Source organism: Oncorhynchus kisutch, unplaced genomic scaffold, assembly GCF_002021735.2.
Source record: "Oncorhynchus kisutch isolate 150728-3 unplaced genomic scaffold, Okis_V2 scaffold3051, whole genome shotgun sequence".
In the NCBI taxonomy this organism is placed as follows: Eukaryota; Metazoa; Chordata; class Actinopteri; order Salmoniformes; family Salmonidae; genus Oncorhynchus; species Oncorhynchus kisutch.
In genome coordinates, this window is record NW_022264996.1 from 365545 (window position 1) to 377264 (window position 11720).

General features: G+C 48.1%; 1 pseudogene; it reads right to left on the reverse strand.

Annotated features, from left to right (window-relative positions):
* The window catches only part of LOC116371245 (CCR4-NOT transcription complex subunit 2-like), a 92387-nt pseudogene extending 82440 nt beyond the window's left edge, over positions 1-9947 (reverse strand).
* Between the last annotated feature and the right edge of the window lie 1773 nt (positions 9948-11720).

Here is an 11720-nt window from a genome sequence, read left to right on the forward strand (position 1 = left end):
ACGAGGACCCTGGTACCCAATATGGAAATGAACCTACTGTGCACAAGCTCAACAACAAGTAGCCTGGTACCCAATATGGAAATGAACCTACTGTACACAAGCTCAACAACAAGTAGCCTGGTACCCAATATGAACCTACTGTACACAGGCTCAACAAGGACCCCAGTACCCAATATGAACCTACTGTACACAGGCTCAACAAGGACCCTGGTACCCAAACATAACTAATATTGTTATAGTCAAGGACAGTCAGTATTTGGTGCTGTAACTGACAGAGGTGCCACATTCATGGCTGTGTTTTTGTTATGGTTGTTTGTGGACAGATTTTAGAATTTGGGTCTGTGTCAGGGGACCACAGGGGCCCAGCAGAGCAGAGGTGTAAGTAACAGCTGTAACAGGAATCAGAAGTAGTCCCATCCCAGAGAGAATGAACAGAGACTAGATCAGGGCCATGTAACTGGGGAGGACAGAGCACTGAGCAGTCACCTTACCTTTGCCTGTCTTCCTGCGAACATCCCCTAGCCAACTAGTTTAGACCAAGACCATGACTCCGGTAAAGAAACTAGTGCACTCTAAAGGGAGTCATTTGGGACATAGAATATGTCTGACCTGCCTGAACTGCTCTACAAATGAAAACAGGCTAGATCAAGTCCCAGGCCCTCCCATGTAGGAAGTTAACGACCCCTGAACTAGAGGATAGTGCAACACATCACGTGAAACCCATTCATTAATAACAAATTAGTTATTCAGTCTCCAGACGACATGGTCAGATATCCCTCCTCTGTAACAAGGCTGGCCAGACTAACAAGGAGTCCTCTGGGCAAGCTGCCTTCTGGCAACAGATAAACCACCATGGGAGTATTCATCAAGGCCTCAGAGACTTCCAGAGGGGTTTTAGAGAGAGTAGTTAAGACAGGGAAGGCAGTAGTGTGGTCAGAGGGGTTTTAGAGAGAGTAGTTAAGACAGGGAAGGCAGTAGTGTGGTCAGAGGGGTTTTAGAGAGAGTAGTTAAGACAGGGAAGGTAGTAGTGTGGTCAGAGGGGTTTTAGAGAGTAGTAAAGACAGGGAAGGCAGTAGTGTGGTCAGAGGGGTTTTAGAGAGAGTAGTTAAGACAGGGAAGGCAGTAGTGTGGACAGAGGGGTTTTAGAGAGAGTAGTTAAGACAGGGAAGGCAGTAGTGTGGTCAGAGGGGTTTTAGAGAGAGTAGTTAAGACAGGGAAGGCAGTAGTGTGGACAGAGGGGTTTTAGAGAGAGTAGTTAAGACAGGGAAGGCAGTAGTGTGGTCAGAGGGGTTTTAGAGAGAGTAGTTAAGACAGGGAAGGCAGTAGTGTGGTCAGAGGGGTTTTAGAGAGAGTAGTTAAGACAGGGAAGGTAGTAGTGTGGTCAGAGGGGTTTTAGAGAGAGTAGTTAAGACAGGGAAGGCAGTAGTGTGGACAGAGGGAGAGTAGTTAAGACAGGGAAGGCAGTAGTGTGGACAGAGGGGTTTTAGAGAGAGTAGTTAAGACAGGGAAGGCAGTAGTTTGGACAGAGGGGTTTTAGAGAGAGTAGTTAAGACAGGGAAGGCAGTAGTGTGGACAGAGGGAGAGTAGTTAAGACAGGGAAGGCAGTAGTGTGGACAGAGGGGTTTTAGAGAGAGTAGTTAAGACAGGGAAGGCAGTAGTGTGGACAGAGGGGTTTTAGAGAGAGTAGTTAAGACAGGGAAGGCAGTAGTGTGGTCAGAGGGGTTTTAGAGAGAGTAGTTAAGACAGGGAAGGCAGTAGTGTGGACAGAGGGAGAGTAGTTAAGACAGGGAAGGCAGTAGTGTGGACAGAGGGGTTTTAGAGAGAGTAGTTAAGACAGGGAAGGCAGTAGTGTGGTCAGAGGGGTTTTAGAGAGAGTAGTTAAGACAGGGAAGGTAGTAGTGTGGTCAGAGGGGTTTTAGAGAGTAGTAAAGACAGGGAAGGCAGTAGTGTGGTCAGAGGGGTTTTAGAGAGAGTAGTTAAGACAGGGAAGGCAGTAGTGTGGACAGAGGGGTTTTAGAGAGAGTAGTTAAGACAGGGAAGGCAGTAGTGTGGTCAGAGGGGTTTTAGAGAGAGTAGTTAAGACAGGGAAGGCAGTAGTGTGGACAGAGGGGTTTTAGAGAGAGTAGTTAAGACAGGGAAGGCAGTAGTGTGGTCAGAGGGGTTTTAGAGAGAGTAGTTAAGACAGGGAAGGCAGTAGTGTGGTCAGAGGGGTTTTAGAGAGAGTAGTTAAGACAGGGAAGGTAGTAGTGTGGTCAGAGGGGTTTTAGAGAGAGTAGTTAAGACAGGGAAGGCAGTAGTGTGGACAGAGGGAGAGTAGTTAAGACAGGGAAGGCAGTAGTGTGGACAGAGGGGTTTTAGAGAGAGTAGTTAAGACAGGGAAGGCAGTAGTTTGGACAGAGGGGTTTTAGAGAGAGTAGTTAAGACAGGGAAGGCAGTAGTGTGGACAGAGGGAGAGTAGTTAAGACAGGGAAGGCAGTAGTGTGGACAGAGGGGTTTTAGAGAGAGTAGTTAAGACAGGGAAGGCAGTAGTGTGGACAGAGGGGTTTTAGAGAGAGTAGTTAAGACAGGGAAGGCAGTAGTGTGGTCAGAGGGGTTTTAGAGAGAGTAGTTAAGACAGGGAAGGCAGTAGTGTGGACAGAGGGAGAGTAGTTAAGACAGGGAAGGCAGTAGTGTGGACAGAGGGGTTTTAGAGAGAGTAGTTAAGACAGGGAAGGCAGTAGTTTGGACAGAGGGGTTTTAGAGAGAGTAGTTAAGACAGGGAAGGTAGTAGTGTGGACAGAGGGGTTTTAGAGAGTAGTTAAGACAGGGAAGGCAGTAGTGTGGTCAGAGGGAGAGTAGTTAAGACAGGGAAGGTAGTAGTGTGGACAGAGGGGTTTTAGAGAGAGTAGTTAAGACAGGGAAGGCAGTAGTGTGGACAGAGGGAGAGTAGTTAAGACAGGGAAGGCAGTAGTGTGGACAGAGGGGTTTTAGAGAGAGTAGTTAAGACAGGGAAGGCAGTAGTTTGGACAGAGGGGTTTTAGAGAGAGTAGTTAAGACAGGGAAGGTAGTAGTGTGGACAGAGGGGTTTTAGAGAGAGTAGTTAAGACAGGGAAGGCAGTAGTGTGGTCAGAGGGAGAGTAGTTAAGACAGGGAAGGTAGTAGTGTGGACAGAGGGGTTTAGAGAGAGTAGTTAAGACAGGGAAGGCAGTAGTGTGGACAGAGGGAGAGTAGTTAAGACAGGGAAGGCAGTAGTGTGGACAGAGGGAGAGTAGTAAAGACAGGGAAGGCAGTAGTGTGGACAGAGGGAGAGTAGTAAAGACAGGGAAGGCAGTAGTGTGGACAGAGGGAGAGTAGTAAAGACAGGGAAGGCAGTAGTGTGGACAGAGGGGTTTTAGAGAGAGTAGTTAAGACAGGGAAGGCAGTAGTGTGGTCAGAGGGAGAGTAGTTAAGACAGGGAAGGCAGTAGTGTGGACAGAGGGAGAGTAGTAAAGACAGGGAAGGCAGTAGTGTGGACATATCTATTGTCAAGAGATAGAAGAACAAAGCAATGCATAGGCCACTACTGCGGCAGGTAGGGTTAGGGGGAGGCGGCAGGTAGGGTTAGGGGGAGGCGGCAGGTATGGTTAGGGGGAGGCGGCAGGTAGGGTTAGGGGGAGGCGGCAGGTAGGGTTAGGGGGAGGCGGCAGGTAGGGTTAGGGGGAGGCGGCAGGTAGGGTTAGGGGGAGGCGGCAGGTAGGGTTAGGGGGAGGCGGCAGGTAGGGTTAGGGGGAGGCGGCAGGTAGGGTTAGGGGGAGGCGGCAGGTAGGGTTAGGGGGAGGCGGCAGGTAGGGTTAGGGGTTTGGCGGCAGGTAGGGTGTCCCTCTCTGCCCTGACGTGCCCCGCTCCGCTCTGCCCTGACGTGCCCCGCTCTGCCCTGACGTGCCCCGCTCTGCCCTGACGTGCCGTGCCCCGCTCTGCCCTGACGTGTCCTGACGTGCCCTATTCCGCTCTGTCCTGACGTGCCCTATTCCGCTCTGTCCTGACGTGCCCTGCTCTGTCCTGACGTGCCCTGCTCTGTCCTGACGTGCCCTGCTCTGTCCTGACGTGCCCTGCTCTGTCCTGACGTGCCCTGCTCTGCGTCTCATTGACACTGATGACTATGACACCTATATACAGGGTCTGGTTAAATTGCCCCATTTGGCTGTGTGACAGGAGGCCGTTCCTTCGGTCAGGGTTCACTGAAGCACAGCTCCTGCCAGGGAGGCAGCTCAAGACACGCACCGCCGGTTGATTGACACACTAACAATGGTAGTGCACTGTACAGCCTGTGTTTATGGCTCTGCACAGAGGTGATGGGGATGCTGCTACAACAAGCTACACTATGCTACAGTATTCAGTTGGAGTGCTCCTTCCTGGTTGGTGTTGATTAGGAGTCCTGTGACTTAATATTTTCTGGTAATATATATTTGGTTTTACATCCAGCCCCAAGAGGTGCATGAAGGTACAGATGAACAAGAGTGTGTGGACACCTGAAAGTCGAACATCTCATTCCCATCGCTGCTAAAAACAGCCTCTTCTGGGAAGGCTTTCCACTAGATGTTGGAACATTGCTGCTATAACAGCCTCCACTCTTCTGGGAAGGCTTTCCACTAGATGTTGGAACATTGCTGTGGGGGACTTGTGGCTGAATGGAAGCAAGAGCATTAGTGAGGTCAGGCACTGATGTTGGGTGATTAGGCCTAGCCTCCAGTCGACGGTCCAATTCATCCCAAAGGTGGGGTTGAGGTCAGGGCTCTGTGCAGGACAGTCAAGTTCTTCCACATCAATCTCGACAAAGCATTTCTTGGGGCCTTCCCCAAACTGTTGCCACAAAGTTGGAAGCACAGAATCGTCTAGAATGTCATTGTAAGCTGTGGTGGTAAGATTTCCTTTCACTGGAACTAATGGGTCAAGCCCGAACCATGAAAAACAGCCCCAAATCATTATTCCTCCTCCACCAAACTTTACAGCTGGCACTATGCAGTCGGACAGGTAGCGCTCCGCTGGCATCAGTGTTAAACAAAACAAAATATATGTTTGAGATTCTTCAAAAGAAGCCAACCTTTGCATTGACAGCTTTGGAAACTTTTGGCATTCTCTCAACCAGCTTAACCTGGAATGACTTTCCAACAGTGTTGAAGGAGTTCCCACATATTCTGAGCACTTGTTGGCTGCTTTTCCTTCACTCTGCGGTCCAACTCATCCCAAACCATCTCAATTGGGTAGAGGTTGTGAAATTGTGGAGGCCAGGTCATCTGATGCAGCCCTCCATTACTCTCCTTCTTTGTCAAATAGCCCTTAGACTGCCTGCCGATGTCTTGGGTCATTGTCCTTTTTAAATCTCAAATTTGGACTCAACAGACCAAAGGACAGATTTCCACCGGTCTAATGTCCATTGCTCATGTTTCTTGGCCCAAGTCTCTTCTTATTGGTGTCCTTTAGTAGTGGTTTCTTTGCAGCAATTCAACCATGAAGGCCTGATTCACACTGTCGCCTCTGAACAGTTGATGTTGAGATGTGTTCTCTTTGCTTATTTGAGCTGTTCTTTTACCAAATAAGGCCATCTTCTGTATACCCCTCAACCTTGTCACAACACAACTGATTGGCTCAAACGCATTAAGGAAAGAAATTACACAAATTAACTTTTAGCAAGGTACACCTGTTAATTGAAATGTATTCCAGGTGACTACCTCATGAAGCTGGTTAAGAGAATGCCAAGTGTGCGCAAAGATGTCATCAAGGCAAAGGGTGGCGACTTTGAAGAAACTCAACTATATTTTGATTTATTTAACACTTTGTTGGTTACTACATGATTCCATGTGTGTTATTTCATAGCTTTGATGTCTTTATTATTATTCTACAATGAAGAAAATAGTAAAAATAAAGAAAAACCCTTCAATGAGGAGGTGTCCAAACGTTTGACTGGTTCTGTATACATTCTTGAAATGTGGAAAAAGTCCAGGGGTCTGAATACTTTGAATGCACTGTATATCTAAACAAATATGCTTAATCCTCCACCGCCCCCCCCACAGCAGCCCCCACCCACCCACAGCAGCCCCCACCCACCCCACAGCAGCACCTCCACCCCCCCACAGCAGCCCCCACCCCCCCACAGCAGCACCTCCACCCCCCCACAGCAGCCCCCACCCCCCCCACAGCAGCCCCCACCCACCCCCCCCCCACAGCAACACCCCCCCCACAGCAGCCCCCACCCACCCACCCCCCACAGCAGCCCCCACCCACCCCCCCCCCACAGCAACACCCCCCCACAGCAGCCCCCACCCACCCCCCCCCCCACAGCAACACCCCCCCCACAGCAGCCCCCACCCACCCACCCCACAGCAGCACCTCCACCCCCCCACAGCAGCACCTCCACCCACCCCACAGCAGCCCCCACCCACCCACCCACCCACAGCAACACCTCCACCCCCCCACCCACCCCACAGCAGCACCTCCACCGCCCCACCCACCCCACAGCAGCACCTCCACCCCTCCACCCACCCCACAGCAGCACCTCCACCCCCCCACCCACCCCACAGCAGCACCTCCACCCCCCCACCCACCCCACAGCAGCACCTCCACCCCCCCACCCACCCCACAGCAGCACCTCCACCCCCCACCCACCCCACAGCAGCACCTCCACCGCCCCACCCACCCCACAGCAGCACCTCTACCCCCCCCACCCACCCCACAGCAGCACCTCCACCCCTCCACCCACCCCACAGCAGCACCTCCACCCCTCCACAGCAGCACCTCCACCCCCCCACCCACCCCACAGCAGCACCTCTACCCCCCCCACCCACCCCACAGCAGCACCTCCACCCCCCCACCCACCCCACAGCAGCACCTCTACCCCCCCCACCCACCCCACAGCAGCACCTCCACCCACCCCACAGCAGCACCTCTACCTGCCTCTCTGCCTGCCTGCACAGCTCTGTGGTTGCTGCCTGCCTGCACAGCTCTGTGGTTGCTGCCTGCCTGCACAGCTCTGTGGTTTAACTCCTCAGAAGCAGTTCACATTGATGTGGTTCAGCAACTGTTTTGAACTACTGAGCCAGGTATGATGCGAGGCTGAGGCTCCATCACAAACCCATAGACCTTGGCTACCAGTTTAGGGGCTTTTTATACTTACAGAATATGTGACGTAACATCTGTCGGGCTTCCACATCAGATGTGCAGCTTTGTCTGTTTACAGTATCCTTACATTTGCCTTGAATGTGGACACCTGAAGACCCATTGGATCTCTCCTCGGTACTGCATGTTCTTTGGCAGTAGAAATTATTACAAGGGCTGTGGACTAGCTTGAGTTTTAATAGAAACACATGTAGGATCCAACCCCACCTGAACTAGAGTTGCTGAAGACAGAACACACAACAGTATGTGGCTGCTGACCCCTCTGCTCCAACAGCCTTTGTGCCACTGCACAGCCAGGGAAACCAAGACACACAGACAGACAGACAGACACACAGACAGACACACAGACAGACACACAGACAGACACACAGACAGACAGACAGAGACACACAGACAGACACACAGACAGACACACACAGACACACACAGACACACACAGACACACACAGACACACACAGACACACACAGACACAGGGCAGCAGCTTGCAGACAAGAAGCTTGTCTTGCCTTCTTTGCTTGCATCCCACCCACGATCAGATATGCTTGAGCCTCTCTCTGTGCTGTGTGCACTCAACAGCAGCCAATCTGGGACTACACTAATGACAAATGTTGGGGACTGTTCGTGCACTGTTAAAAATGTAGGCTATTCCCAGCAGTGGGTCACAACAAATGTTCTGGATTAAAAGAGATTAAGCCACACTCCTCACGCCAATCAAAATAAACAGTAAGCGGACAGGCCAAGCAGAACAAACAAGCAGCCTCCTTTAGAGAAGGTTCAATTGATTAACGAGGATAGAAAAAAAGACGTATTTTATTTTTAAAAACACATTCCTGTCATAAAAGACCATCTTCCAAAGGGGCAATGATGGAAGCAGTAGTTCATCAGAGAAACAAAAAAAACAATAAAATATTGTTGACCTTTTAGGCATGAATAATTTAATTTGACCCTTATCTAGGATGTAGCCTAGTGGTTAGAGCATTGGACTAGTAACCGGAAGGTTGCGAGTTCAAACCCCCGAGCTGACAAGGTACAAATCTGTCGTTCTGCCCCTGAACAGGCAGTTAACCCACTGTTCCCAGGCCGTCATTGAAAATAAGAATGTGTTCTTAACTGACTTGCCTGGTTAAATAAAGGTAAAATTAAAAAAAAAAAAATTTTTTAATTAAATCTAAAATCATGTATTATTTTGTCATTACCGATAACACTGAGGAGATCAGACAGCGTCACCGGAGGTCAGGGGTCGTGTCAACTTCACATCAATCACCATTCTGATTGCTGTCAGTCTTCAGTTTGCTAAATTACAGATTCAGACTGACTCAAACAACCCAAATTCATAACAAACAGAGTGTTCATTGGAATATGAAAACAGAATGGGGCCTAAATGCATTAAATCCACAGCTGGACATCCTGGACAAAAACACACAGTTGGGCTGAAGAAAAGTTTGCTAATTTAGAGTAGGTATATTCTTCCCAATAGTTATTTAATTTCAGTCAAGACCTCCAAATCACCACCTGCAACCAAAACAATACCTTTCCCTGAGTGTCAGTGCAAATAAATAGCTGGTAGATCTTGTAACAGAGAGTCATGAGTCTTTGTCCTTTAGCCACACCGTCATGTAATACCACAGGATGTAGCTACTCCTGAAAAGTCATCTCTCTCCAGACCAAGAACAGCATAGGCTAATGTTTTGTACTCAGATTGTAGAGATGAACTGACGGGATGGGGGAAATCATGAAATTATCGTGTAGGTATTGTGTGTGTTGAGTAGCCTTAAATAGCTACTGTGTTGTCAAAGTACCAGCAGGCTACTATGGCTATCAACTCATGCAAGTAGTCAGGTGTAACTGGCAAACCTTCAATGGACCACGATGAGTTTAGGCTGAAGTTTGATCTACATTCTCCTCGAACTGGACAACTAGGAAGAAGTAGTTAATTCACTGGTTAGATAAAGTTGGATGAATAAACACGTCGGTTGTTAAGTTATATGGATTAGCAAAAGTCGGCTAACTAGAAACACTGGAACGAAATTAGGCATACAAATCATACGAGGTACCGTTAACTGAACACAACAAAACATCATGATAAGCGACAATAACTACATGTATAGGCCAGATATTTGTGGATGTTTGAACAGTGAACATTGTAAAGGTTAGCTGCTCGCTAAGCAGAGAAAACATAGCAGGCTAACAAGCTAACCAAAATACGCGCTAGTTGGTTTGACTTGAATAGCTCATTGAAAACTGTGACTTAGCTATCTACACCTGTAATGAAATGCCCTCCGTAAAAACGGGATAAATCAGCTGGCTTGTAAGACATCAGTAGGACTCAATGTTCAAACCTTGGGATAACTATTTGACTACAGCAGAGGGGGAGGGCTGCTGTGCGGACTGGGCCTGCAATGTCTTGGTTCTCTGTCGCTCTCAATTTGTACAGACAAAAAACTAAAACGATAACGCCAAATGTCGGATTGCACCTCGACCACTGGCCCAATTTCCCTCAAACCGGGGTCGCTGGGTGCCAAAATAATACCGGTTTGACATGCAACGCTTCCCTGGTGGAGCATCGTGGATATTTTTGAAGGAAAAAACAGAGGGAAAAAAAACTCACCGCATTAATTTCTCTTCTCCTCGCAGATCCAAGATGGCTGTGTACTCTAACATCGAGGATGCTGGGTATACAGCCTTTACCCTCTGACCCTGCCTCAACCTCCAAAGGCATCTCCTGTAGCTGTTGCGGTGTTGGGCGGGTGCGCTTTCTGCTTCTGTTGCCACCGAAGCATCGTCTCCCTCGTTTCATGTTTCTCTCTAAACAGACCGTGAAACATCTTCCGTGCCCGAGTATGATCTATATAGACATTGAAGACGTGAATTGTGACGTGGCCTATGAAATGGCATTAGAAATATGACACATTAAATGTAAATAATTGTTTTCATCCCCCCCATCTCCCTTTCATCACATAACATTACTGTTTTGTCATTTGTTGCAGACAAAATTATACACATGTAAGTGAACAATTTGATAGTTTGCTAATTGGAATTCATTCTCAGTTGCAGGGGTCATGGGCTAAAAAGTGATAATGATTGTGATGATGATATGGAGACACTGTCCCAATCAATCACATTTTGGAATATAGTTTAAAATGATATTGAAATGATATAACTAACTTTAATATGCAAGATGCCCAACCATGTATGTATTGTCTGTTTTCTTTGACAGACAGCCACCATTTTCCTCACCATTCACTGTTTATCCTCTTCTAAATAAAAGACAATGCTCTTTTGAGGCAACAAGAGATGTTAATAGATGAGCCAGTGTTATTGCCACTCCGGCTCACTCACTCATAGCTCAACCTCTTCTGCACAGAACATTACATATACCGCAAAGCAAATATTTCATTCCATCTTCTTTTCTGCTTTTATGGGGAATACAAGGTCACGGTAAATATTGCATGATGAATCTCACATATGTTTCAATGTAATATGGAGATCAGTTGCGTTTCTACATGTGCAGTGTCATTCATTGATTTATGGCTCAATTTATTGATATACACAAAAGATGGAGATACCTGGTGGTTTCTGCTCGTGCTTCTGTTGACTGCCCCCTGTTGGTAAGGAAGTGAACTGCTACAGATCTGTTCTATTCAGCATACTGAGCGTACAGTTACTGTAGCATCAGCATACCCTGGGCAATGAATATCAGACAGTTGCCCACTTTCAATTTACTTTGCATTATTCATTCACACCTCTTGCATGTTTAGGCCAACATCTTTGTTCCCTGGGTGGAACTAGAGGCTTCATCTCATTTAATTAATCTGTCCTTTGTGCTGTTGTTTGTCAATGGTCAGGTCGTCTGTTGATGTTACCCAGACTATGCTTCGGTTGACCTATACCTTTCTGTTTGGGCAGCTCTACAATAGCTAGATATCCTCTCTTCTCCTCCAGACCAAGACAGGTCTCAATGGGCCAGTGACAGGAGCGGTAAGGGACTGACTGACTCTCGTCCAGGTGTGTATAAAGCATTCTGCCTGATGCTCGTCCAGGTGTGTATAATGCATTCTGCCTGACTCTCGTCCAGGTGTGTATAAAGCATTCTGCCTGACTCTCGTCCAGGTGTGTATAAAGCATTCTGCCTGACTCTCGTCCAGGTGTGTATAAAGCATTCTGCCTGATGCTCGTCCAGGTGTGTATAATGCATTCTGCCTGACTCTCGTCCAGGTGTGTATAAAGCATTCTGCCTGACTCTCGTCCAGGTGTGTATAAAGCATTCTGCCTGACTCTCGTCCAGGTGTGTATAAAGCATTCTGCCTGACGCTCGTCCAGGTGTGTATAATGCATTCTGCATTCTGCCTGGTGTGTAAGATCTGGTTTCAGCAACATCTGAGTATGGGTACATGAACATTGTCTTAAAAAACAACTATGGCCACTCAGAGCAGACAGTGGAGCAGGGTAATTAACTAAATATGACTAATGATTCCATTCTACAAGGCTGAATGAACACAGTTATTAATTCCAGTATTATTATTATTTAAACATGGCTGTGTTGGCTTGAACTCTTGAAGTGGTGGCTACCACTGTGAGGAGGGAGGG